This window comes from Schistocerca gregaria, chromosome 3 (genome assembly GCF_023897955.1).
Source record: "Schistocerca gregaria isolate iqSchGreg1 chromosome 3, iqSchGreg1.2, whole genome shotgun sequence".
NCBI classification, from domain to species: Eukaryota; Metazoa; Arthropoda; class Insecta; order Orthoptera; family Acrididae; genus Schistocerca; species Schistocerca gregaria.
In genome coordinates this window covers 412,460,281-412,472,549 of record NC_064922.1, presented here as the reverse complement: position 1 = coordinate 412,472,549, position 12,269 = coordinate 412,460,281, and the positions used below count along the sequence as shown (strand labels likewise).

General features: G+C 38.7%; 1 protein-coding gene across 2 annotated transcripts in view; it reads right to left on the bottom strand.

The window, feature by feature from the left end:
* Window positions 1-12,269, bottom strand: part of LOC126356223 (ecto-NOX disulfide-thiol exchanger 2) — a 202,191-nt gene that overhangs the window by 185,112 nt on the left and 4,810 nt on the right. The gene's annotated exons all lie outside the window — the stretch shown is intronic.

The following is a 12,269-nucleotide window of genomic DNA, read 5'->3' as shown; positions in this document are numbered from 1 at the left end:
TAAATGAAAAGATCAAATCTTTGAGGAAAAAATGAAAGTAAGAACAGAAAGAACGAAACAATACGAACTAAAAAAGGTCACAGAACATTAAAAAGTAATTGATATAACAATCTCCAAAGTCAGATAAAATGGAAGAAGAAGAAGAAGAAGAAGAAGAAGAAACAATAAAGAAGGAGTCTGCATAGGGGTAAGAGAGTTCACTGAAGAAGAATAATGGAGAATAACCAGTCTGCAAAAATTATAAGCAGGTCCTAATTAATTTAAAGTTCTATACTTGTAAATTGCTTTGGGGTGGATTCCCACGACTATACTCGTATCAGAATAACAAAGTGACTGACAACTAGTTGTTTACTGGACAGCTACCATAGCAACAATCAGAATGAGCTTTGTCATGTCTACCATTCTGTTCACTGTCACTATATGCCACAGATAGTTGCAGACTAGACTTGCAACCAGTAATGTAACAATTGTTTGTTTTCATTGCTTGCATTGTTTCTCTGTGTGTTGTGATATTTTAGATGACAGGATGTCCTAAACTAGTACCAAAAGGAAGTAGAAAAGTGATAAGACTATTGCGACCCTCCTAAGCACCCAGCTGTTACTGCCACAGTCATATTGTGCATGCACACACAGACATGAACTGACATCATCACACTTCGTTATTTTGATCGAGATACACTGACTGTAACCCAATGATTAAAGTTACTCCCAACCCGAGTTGCTTTTCATTACAACCCCTATAGCCACATTAGCCAGTCTGAACCCTACGATCCTCTTCATTCAATCCACACCCTCCTACCACTAATCACTCAAGCTCTGAGAATGATAAGACCAATGTTCAAGTGAAGAGGTTCTGTGAGAAGATCCATATACCAGCTAATATGCAAACACTTAACCATTTTTAATGCCAGCATTATAATCATGATGTGGTCTGTGGTGATGAACAAACAGATATCGTGTAAGGTTACAAACCCTTGGCTTCTACTTAATAAATGTGACAGATTAGCTGTCATCTCAGATGCCATATATTATTAACCTCAGAGGTACTAGTCGATTTTTATTTTCAGAGTCTCCCCAGTGATGCAGCACAGCTAGCAAGGAGACATGCCTAGGGGCTCTTGTTCCTGAACCTGGAGGTAGATTCTGAAAGTAACTGTGGTGTGAATAATACATTATGCATGCTTGAATTATGCCATCACATACTGTTAGTGATGAATCTTGTATGTTCTTTTAATAAAAGTTGCCAGTCATTACTGAAAGCTCAATGGGAGGTCTTCTGTACCATGTATACCATGTGTGTAAATAAATGACTTAATTATAACCTGAGGTGTTGGTGAACTCTGACTACAGAGGAAATATTTTTACTGCTAAAAAATTTTAGGGAAACACAGCTTTGGACATCTACCACACACCTTTGAGTAATAATTCAGAATTTAGTACGTTACCAAGTTATACATGTGTGGTTGTTGTTGTGGTCTTCAGTCCAGAGACTGGTTTGATGCAGCTCTCCATGCTACCTTATCCTGTGCAAGCTTCTTAATCTCCCAGTACCTACAGCAACGTACATCCTTCTGAATCTGCTTAGTGTATTCATTTCTTGGTCTCCCTCTATGATTTTTACCCTCCACACTGCCCTACAACACTAAATCGGTGATCCTTTGATGCCTCAGAACATGTCCTACCAACCGATCCCTTCTTCTCTTCAAGGTGTGCCACAAACTTCTTTTCTCCCTAATTACTTATGTGATCTACCCATCTAATCTTCAGCATTCTTCTGGAGCACCACATTTCGAAAGCTTCTATTCTCTTCTTGTCCAAACTATTTATCGTCCACATTTCACTTCCATACATGGCTACACTCCATACAAATACTTTCAGAAACGACTTCCTGACATATAAATCTATAATAATCGATGTTAACAAATTTCTCTTCTTCAGAAACGCTTTCCTTGCCATTGCCAGTCTACATTTTATATCCTTTCCACTTCGACCATCATCAGTTATTTTGCTCCCCAAATAGCAAAACTCCTTTACTACTTTAAGCGTCTCATTTCCTAATCTAATTCCCTCAGCATCACTTGATTTAATTCAACTACATTCCATTATCCTTGTTTTGCTTCTGTTGATGTTCATCTTATATCCTCCTTTCAAGACACTGTCCATTCCACTTAACTGTTCTTCCAGGCCCTTTGCTGTCTCTGACGGAATTACAATATCATCGGTGAACCTCAAAGTTTCTATTTCTTCTCCATGGATTTTAATTCCTACTCAGAATTTTTCTTTTGTTTCCTTTATTGCTTGCTCAATACACAGATTGAATAACATCGTGGATAAGCTACAACCCTGTCTCACTCCCTTCCCAACCATTGCTTCCCTTTCGTGTCCCTCAACCCTTATAACTGCCATCTGGTTTCTGTACAAATTGTAAGTAGCCTTTCGCTCCCTGTATTTTACCCCTGGCACCTTCAGTGCTTAATTTGTGAAAGATAAATGTATATCCCCCTCTAAAGGTTGTACATTTATCTTTCACAAATTAAGCACACAATGGAACATCACTGCATCCTTGATTGTTTGCATAAAAAAAACTGAAAAATTCAACTGGTGTCAAAAACAAAGTGGAAACAATCATTCATACCACCATCCTAGGTGCTTGTCATGGGACTCTGAGAGCTTCAATAATGTGGAGAGGTGCTATGCCATGACGACACATTTCACTGTATGTTTAGGGGTATGGAGCCAGGGTTGAGTCTGAACTGAAGATTGCCAGCTCTCCTCCTGTTGATATTCATATTTATTCTAGAAGTAAGTGTTTCTGTGGTGTGGTTGTGGCATAAAAACAAAAATGGTATAACGGTGGGAGGATGTAAGTGACTTCCTCCCTATTGGGAGTGCACCAGAGAGTAACTACTGAGGACCCTCTAGGCTTTCGCCTTACGGCCAAGGGAAGAAAGAAAATCAGTGATAAACCTTGCCCAGGAGTAGTTTCATGTGTGTTTTACCTAGCTACCATGTAGACTACTTAGGTCTCTTACTGACAGTTTACTTATACAATAGTTGTGCTTGCTTGTTGTTCTAACTGGCAAACGTATCAATTACCCTGCTGCTCAATGAACAGTGATCTAAGATTTCTAAGCTATTTCAAACTATATAAATCAGTTCTGAAACAGGTCATAATAGAAGCTAAAGTAAGAAAAAATGACTGATATATCAGGGAAACACCAAACAAGACTTACGCATTATGTAAAGCTGTGCAGAAACTTACTGGGAAGAATGAAAGCATGTACGAACATTGCTCCATCCCATAATGACAATCTTATTAAGGATCCAAAGTTAGATGCAGATCTGTTCAATTCATACTTTGCTACAAGTGAAAGTGATTTAGTGACCAAAAACTCCTGTAAGTTAGTTGTGAAGGACACCCAGATACTTGCAAACTTCAATATCAACAAAAAAAAGCATGTTCCTCTGTCCTACTGGTCAATATGAGCTATGAAAAACCATAAGCTCATTAAAAATAGCAATTCAGCAGATGCTGATGAGATACACAACCATATAATAACATTGTCAACAAACTTTGTTCTTGCACCATTATCAGACATTTGCTATTCTTCACTGTGACAGGACATTTTTCCAGATCTGCTAAAAACTGCTAATGTCATACCTCTTTATAAGAAAGGTGAATCTCATAAAATGTCAAATTATAGACCTGTAGTAGTGCTATCTGACTTTTCAAAGATTATAGAACCTCTTCCTAGCTCGGCTAACAAAATATATCAGTCAGAATAATATACGAGGGTTGACTGAAAAGTATTGCCTCCACCTTTGTAACTCTTCAACAGCTGGCAGCACTGGTAAACGGCAGGTACTGGCTTGTTCCGTAGCCTCTTCTCTACAGCTCCAGTTGGCGAGAAGCCTCAGCATTGAATGGTTCTGTTTTTACAGCGTAAAGTATGGAATCACATGCAGACGGTTGGTCAATGCTATTTAAGCAAGGTGCAGTCATTTAATTCTTGACAGCAGAAGGTGTCACCCCAAAGGAGATTCATCAGAGAATGAAAGCAGTTTATGGTGATTGTGTTGATGCGAGTGCTGTGTGTCGTTGGGCGAGTTTAAAGATGTTGAGGCACGAACATCTGACGTGCATGACAAACAGAGTTGGACATCCTGTGACTGCAACCACCGAGTATCACAAGGGAAATATTGACAGATTGATTCAGGATGATCATCATATCACTCAGAGAGAAAGGCTAGCAAGGTTCCAAAAGAAGAAGGGAAATGTTTTCCTGCAGCATGACAATGCCAAACCACACACTTCACATGACACCACAGCAAAACTTCAGAGATTGAATCTCACCACTGAATGGCATCCTCCATACAGTCCAGATTTAGCACCGTCTGACTTCCATCTGTTCCCAACAATGAAAGACAATCTGCGGTGACATCATTATGCTTCTGACGAAGACATTGACAAATCTGTGAGACTGTGGTTGCGGAAACAGAGTGTCGACTTCTTCCGTGACGGCTTCAGAAAACTTGTTCATCGTTGGCAGAAATGTATCCAACTGGCTGGTGATCATGTAAAAGTGAATGTTGGTAATTAAAGATCACATCCTAAGGATTATTTCTGTATTTGATTTATTAAAATATTCCCATTTAAAACCAATTAACAAGAGTGAAGGCATCACTTTTTGTTCAACCCACGTACAATCAATATGCTAGCAAGGTTTCAGAGTACAATATTTCACTGAGACAGCTACCTTTCATCTTGTCAACTACATCTTAAGTGCAATAGACAATCACTCATCCAAAATTTCACGTTTTTCTTAAATTTAACAAATGCTTTTGATGTTATAGGTTATCAATTCTCTCTCTCTCTCTCTCTTTTAAACTTGATCGTTAAAGTGTGTGAGGGATGCCAAATGAATGGCTGAAATCCTACTTAAGTAATCAATCTCAGGTTAGGGAAGTCCAACATAGACATGCTAACACTACACAGAACTACCTGTCAGTTATGCCCTCACTGAAACATGGTGTATCACAGGGTTGCGTCTTAGAACCATTTTTTTCCCCTTCTAGTATACATTAAGGGCTCCAGTCATAAAGAGTACAGGGAAAAGAAACACGAGAATCGAACAAGGAACAGTCGGTATTGTAGTTGTAAATTGTCGTAGATGTGTTTGAAAAGTGCCAGAGCTTCAAGTGCTGACAGAAAGCACTGAAGCTGAAATCATTATAGGAACAAAAAGCTGCTAATGCCAGAGATTAATTCAGCCGAAATTTTTACAGCAGTGCAAACCGTGTTCAGAAAGGATAGATCAAATAAAGTAGGTAGTGATATGTTTGTGTCTGTGGGTAGTAGTTTATCTTGTAGTGAAATACATAGTTCCTGTAAATTACTATGGGTAGAGGTTATACTCAACAGCCGTACCAAAATAATAACTGGCTCCTCCTACTGGCCCACCGACTCAGATGATATGTAGCTGAAAGGTTCACAGAAAACTTTAACCTCATTACAAATAAGCACCCGACACACACAGTTATAATTGGTGGAGACTTCAATCTACCCTCAATTTGTTGGCGAAAATACATGTTCAAAGCCGGTGGAAGACAGAAAACATCTTCCGAAATTGTACTAAATGCTTTCTCTGAGAATTACTTTGAACAATTAGTTCATGAGCCCACACAAATTGTAAATGGTTGCGATAACACACTTGACCTCTTAGTCACAAATAATCCTGATCTAATTGAGAGCATCACGACAGATACAGGGATTAGTGAACACAGGGTCATTGTAGCGAGGCTTAAAACCATATCACCAAAATCACTAAAAATAAACGCAAAATATATATCTATTTAAAATAACAGATAAAAATTCGCTTGATGCCTTCCTAAGAGAGAGTCTCCATTCCATCCAAGCTAACTATGTAAGTGTAGACCAGATATGGCTCAAATTCAAAAATACAGTATCGACAGCAATAGACAGATTCATACCACATAAGTTAATAAGAGACGAGACTGATCTGTCATGGTACACAAAACACATCAGAACACTGTTGCAGAAGCAACGAAAAAAAGCATGCCAAATTCAGAAAAATGCAAAATCCCCAAGACTGGCCAAGTTTAACAGAAGCTCGAAATTTACTGCGGACGTCAATGTGAGATGCTTTTAATAGTTTTCGCAATGGAACATTGTCTCAAAATATGGTAGAAAACCCAAAGAGATATTGGTCATATGTAAGGTACACCAGTGGCAAAATACAGTCAATACCGTCACTGTGCGATAGTGATGGAAATGTTACCGATGATGGTGTCACTAAAGCAATTTACTTAATACGGTTTTCCATAATTCCTTGATGAAAGGAGATGAAGTAAATATTCCAGAACAGCTGTTAGCATTAGTGACAAAAGTAGATATCTTACATGTTGTGAAACAACTCAAATCACTTACGAAGCGCAAGTCTTCCGGTCCAGATGGTATACGAATCAGGTTCCTTTCAGAGAATGCTGACACAATAGTGGCTTTCTTAGCAATCATACACAACCACTCATTTGACGAAAGGTCTGTCCCTAAAGACTGGAAAGTAGCACAGGTCACACCAATATTCAAGAAAGGAAATAGGAGTAACCCATTGAATTACATACCCGTATCACTGACCTCAATTTGCAGTAGGATTTTGGAGCATATACTGTACTCTAACATTATGAATCACCCTGAAGAAAATGACTTATTGACACACAACCAAGGTGGATTCAAAAAATATTGTTCTTGTGCAACACAGCTAGCTCTTTATTCCCATGAAGTAATGAGTGCTGTCGACAAGGGATCTCAGATCAATTCCATATTCCTATAGATTTCCACAAGGCTTTTGATACCGTTCCTCAAAAGTGACTATTAATCAAATGTGTGCATATGGAGTATCATCTCAGTTGTGTGACTGGATTCGTGATTTCCTCTCAGAGAGGTCACTGTTTGTAGTGATAGACGGTAAATCATCGAGTAGAACAGAAGTGATATCTGGTGTTCCGCAAGGAAGTGTCATAGGCCCCCTGCTGTCCCTGATTTACATAAATAATCTAGGTGATAATCTGAGCAGCCCCCTTAGATTGTTTGCAGATGACGCTGTCTGTAATTTACCATCTAATAAAATCATCATACAATCAATTCCAGGTACGAAATGATCTAGAGAGAATTTCTGTATGGAGCGAAAAGTGGCAATTGGCAGTAAACGAAGAAAAGTGCGAAGTCATCCACATGGGTACTAAAAGAAATCTGATATATTTTGGGTATATGATAAATTGCACAAATCTTAGGGAGGTCAATTCGACTAAATACATAGGAATTACAATTACGAGAAACTTAAATTGGAAAGACCACATAGATAGTATTGTTGGGAAAGCGAAACAAAGACTGCATTTTGTTGGCAGAACACTTAAAAGATGCGACAAACCCACTAAAGAGACAGCCTACATTACACTTGTCCATCTTCTGCTGGATTTTTATTACATGGTATGGGATCCTTACCAGGTAAGATTGACGGAGGACATTGAAAAAGTGCAAAGGAGGACAGCTCATTTTGTGTTATTGTGCAATAGGGGTGAGTGTGTCACTGATATGATATGCGAGTTGGGGTGGCAGACACTGAAACAAAGACGGTTTTCTTTGCAGCGAGATCTATTTACAAAATTTCAGTCACCAACTTTCTCTTCCGAATGCAAAAATATTTTGTTCACACACACATACATACGGACAAATGATCATCATCATAAAATGAGAGAAATCACAGCTCAAATGGAAAGATTTAGGTATTCCTTTTTCCCCACACGCCATTCGAGAGTGGAATGGTAGAGAAGTAGTATGAAAATGGTTCGATGAACCCTCTGCCAGGCACTTGGGTGTGAATTGCAGAGTAACCATGTAGATGTAGAATGATGTCCTCATGTATTAATGATCTACCCTCGTGTGTAAAGAATGTGGAAGCAGTACTATCTGCAGATGATATCAGTCTGCTTACTGAAGCACCACTGCTGCAGATGTAATCACAGGTTAAGTTTCACGATGGCTCTATAGAAACAGGCTTGTCTTAATAGACAAAAACAACAATTACTCTACACTTTCAGCCCCAGAAAAATTAATATATTCACATTTCGTAAATTCTCAACCTTCTAAAATAACATATATACTCAAACTATTATCCAACAATGCAATTCTTGTCACTGGAAAAACTGTATATATTTCTCAGAGACACTTGTTATTAAGACATGGTGTCAACTTTTGGGGAAATTCTCCTACTGCCTTAACAACATTCAGGAAGCAAAAGAGAATAATCCGAATAACTGAAAATTAACAGATGCTCCTATAAGTCTTTGTTTAAAGATTTAAATATTCTCCCTCTTCCCTGCATTTATAGCCTAAAATTGGTGCACTTAAAAATAAAAATAAAATTAAGGATGAAGATAATTTCCTTATTCAGAACACTGCTGTGCTTGAGTACCATATTGGGTTAAGTGGAAATATCAATGTAAATTATTCCAGTACAAGTCTATCTCAAAAGTGTGCTTATCACTATGGTGCAATAATCTACAATAAGCTGCCAGAAATTATAATATTACCAAACACATAAATGCATTCAATACAGCTCCTAAAACCTTACAATTAAATAATTGGTTTTAGTTTGTCAGATTATACGAGTAACAAAGTAGAACAGCTGCCTAACACTATCATACTGTAAAATATGTTCAACTTCTGTAATACATTGTTTGTATACAGGTCATTACAAAAAGGTACGGCCAAACTTTCAGGAAACATTCCTCACACACAAATAAAGAAAAAATGTTATGTGGACACGTGTCCAGAAACAATTAATTTCAATGTTAGAGCTCATTTTAGTTTCGTCAGTATGTACTGTACTTCCTTGATTCACCGCCAGTTGGCCCAATTGAAGGAAGGTAATGTTGTCTGTGGTGCTTGTGTTGACATGCGACTCACTGCTCTACGGTACTAGCATCAAGCACATCAGTACGTAGCATCAACAGGTTAGTGTTCATCACGAACAGATTCGGTGACGGTGGATTGGTAGAGGCGGACCAATTCCATGGCCTCCACGCTCTCCTGACCTCAACCCTCTTGACTTTCATTTATGGGGGCATTTGAAAGCTCTTGTCTACGCAACGCCGGTACCAAATGTAGAGACTCTGCATGCTCGTATAGTGGATGGCTGTGATACAATACGCCATTCTCCAGGGCATACATCAGCGCATCAGGGATTCCATGCGACGAAGGGTGGATGCATGTATCCATGCTAATGGAGGACATTTTGAACACTTCCTGTAACAAAGTGTTTGAAGTCACGCTGGTACGTTCTGTTGCTGTGTGTTTCCATTCCATTATTAATGTGATTTGAAGAGAAGTAATAAAATGAGCTCTAACATGGAAAGTAAGAGTTTCCGGACACATGTCCACATTACATATTTTCTTTCTTTGTGTGTGAGGAATGTTTGCTGAAAGTTTGGCTGTACCTTTTTGAAACACCCTGTATATGATTTACTGGACCAATAAATAAATAAAAGTTTGGAATTCCACTGATTTTCTCCATACGCATAGGAAAAAAAACAGCCAATGAGTTCCGCCTGTCTTGACACATACTACTCTCGAGGATGATTTTAATTCTGATACTGCACTCCGCTTCTGGCATTGAAACACACGTAGTTAGTGCAATTTGCAAAGTTTTGTGCACTTCAATGAATGAATCTTCGAACAAATGCTCCACGAGGAAAGCGAACATATCACAAACTGATGTAATGCCTTTGAACACATCAATGAGATAAATCCCTAAGAGTTCAATTTATCATGGCAAGTAAATGGATTTCACCTTAATGAAAACATGTCGAGTAAAGTGGCTGGGAAACTTTCTCTGAATGAAGCAAACTTACTTGGGTCAATAATTTCAAAGCTAGTAAATATGTAAAAGTTATGGAATTTTGCTTTCAGTTGGCTGGGCACAGTTTCACACATTTCTTTGGCATCTTCTGTCAGAGTAAGTGCTTCTTGAAAAAGTAAAATGATCTTCAGAAAGTCGATACCTTCAACGTCCTCTCATATTTCACGAACTACTGACTCAAAATGGTGTAATGAATTGGGTAAAGTAATGACATTTCCACCCTGTAGCTGAACTGTGTTATACAAAATGTTAACATGTTTCATAATGTTATATATCAAATTTAGAATGAACAAAAAGTCTGGACTGTGAAGTGCATTTTTTTAAAGCAAAAGGTTCTCTTATTGTAATATCATCCCAAGTATCCTCAGGCTCAATTTTATCAAATTATTTTAGTAAGCGTAATTTGTTTTCTTGAACACTATTTACAATGCAGGACTGGGAGTGCTAACCAGTTGAAGAAACAAGAAATTCTCTTGTGGCAGTGTCAGTGTGTTCATTGTAGTACATGGAGGGCTCTTGCATATTCAGCCACCACACTCGCAGATATGCTTCGCAGGCCAGATATAGCCACTGCCTTACCTTTGGAAGCTGTTAACACAAAAGTCACCAGGATGTTTACTACCAAGCGTCCTGCACCACCGGCAGCACCTAGGGGACAAGTCACACCAATACATGGAATGCATTTTTCAGTATACAAGCGCTACAGTCACAGGCACCTATTTGTATTTGCAGTGTCACATGTCTATATGACACTGTGCCTGTATTCCTCCAGTGACGGGTACTTAGATCACCGCTCAGATCCTAGACAGCCACTTCAGCTCCAGGCTCCAGACCAACCACCAGCCACCCTCGAGTCTACGCTTTGGACCATAATGCCTGCCGCATCTGCTACCCATCAGACAATGCCGTCTTGCATCTTTGGCTAGATCACAGCTAGTGGATTCCCATCAGCCACTCTGAAAAGCCCCACTTCACTGGACCCAATCCTCAACTGTCCACGAGCTCACGACCTTACGGGGGACCTCCATGACACCTCTCTGCTAGTCACCACCACCAACAATCGTGGATTTCATTGTACTGGACACTCACTACGCATCTTCACAGAAGAATATTTCAGTTGTACTCGTATGTGCACCTTCATTCTTTAAAGCTGTACTGACTTAGTTCATGGTCAATAAACACAGTTGTTATTCCAACACATGCACATAAATCATTACTTTAGTACACTACTAAGATAAGGGTACTACATTCGTAAGAAAATCTTCTAAGTGTTTTCCGCTGATTTCTTTCCTCACTGATTCTTCAGAGCCCTCTTCATTTCTTATCAGTCCATCCAATTTTTAACATTATTCTATTGCATCCACATCTCAAACACTTAGATGTTTTTCCTTTTTTGGTTTCCCCACAATATGGTTCATTTCCCCACAGTGTTGTGCTCAGACACAGAGACTCAACTAAAGGCTTATGTTTGATACAGACAGACTTCTATTGGTCAGAAGTGCCCTCTTTGTCTGAGCTAGTTTCCTTTTAATGTCCTCCTTGCTTCATATGTCCTATGGTTTTTGCTTCCAAGATAGCAGAATTCCTCCATTATGCGTAATTTGTGATCCCCAATTTTGATAGAGAGTTTCTTAGTAATCCCATTCTGCTACACCTCACTGCTTCAGTTTACTATTGGCTCAGCAGGCTGTTCATTCCATTCAGCTTATCCTATAATAATACTTCCTTGCTTTCACCACAGATAGCAATGCCATCAGTGAATATTATCCTTGACATACGTTTACCCCAAATTTTAATCCCACTCTTGATCCTATCTTTTAATTCTGTTCTTGAATGTATCAATTGGTCAGTAGGGGGAGAAAGACTGCATTCCTGTCTTACACTATTTTAATCCTAGCACCTCATTCTTGGTCTTCCAGTGTTACAGTTCCTTCTTGATTCTAGTACCTATTGTGTTTTAGCCACCTTTCCCTACATCTTATACCTTTTTAGCTAGGAATTTGGAACATCTTGCAACATTTTACATTGTTGAATGCTTTTTATAGGTTGACAAATCCTATGAAAGTGTCTCAATTTTTCATATGTCTTGCTTCCACTGTCAAGTGCGAGGACAGTACTTCCTCTTTGAAGTCTGTACCTTTCCTAAAGTCGAACTGAATGTTGCCTAAGAGATCATCAGTTTTCTTTATCTTTTCCCCTCTGTATTAATAGTTCATCTTTTTACAAACTTACACTTATTTTAATGAGGACAAGCATATTTTCAGATGTAGCTGCATAGAAATTAAATATCTACCAGCAGGAATTATAAAATAGCATCTTTTAACCCAAATA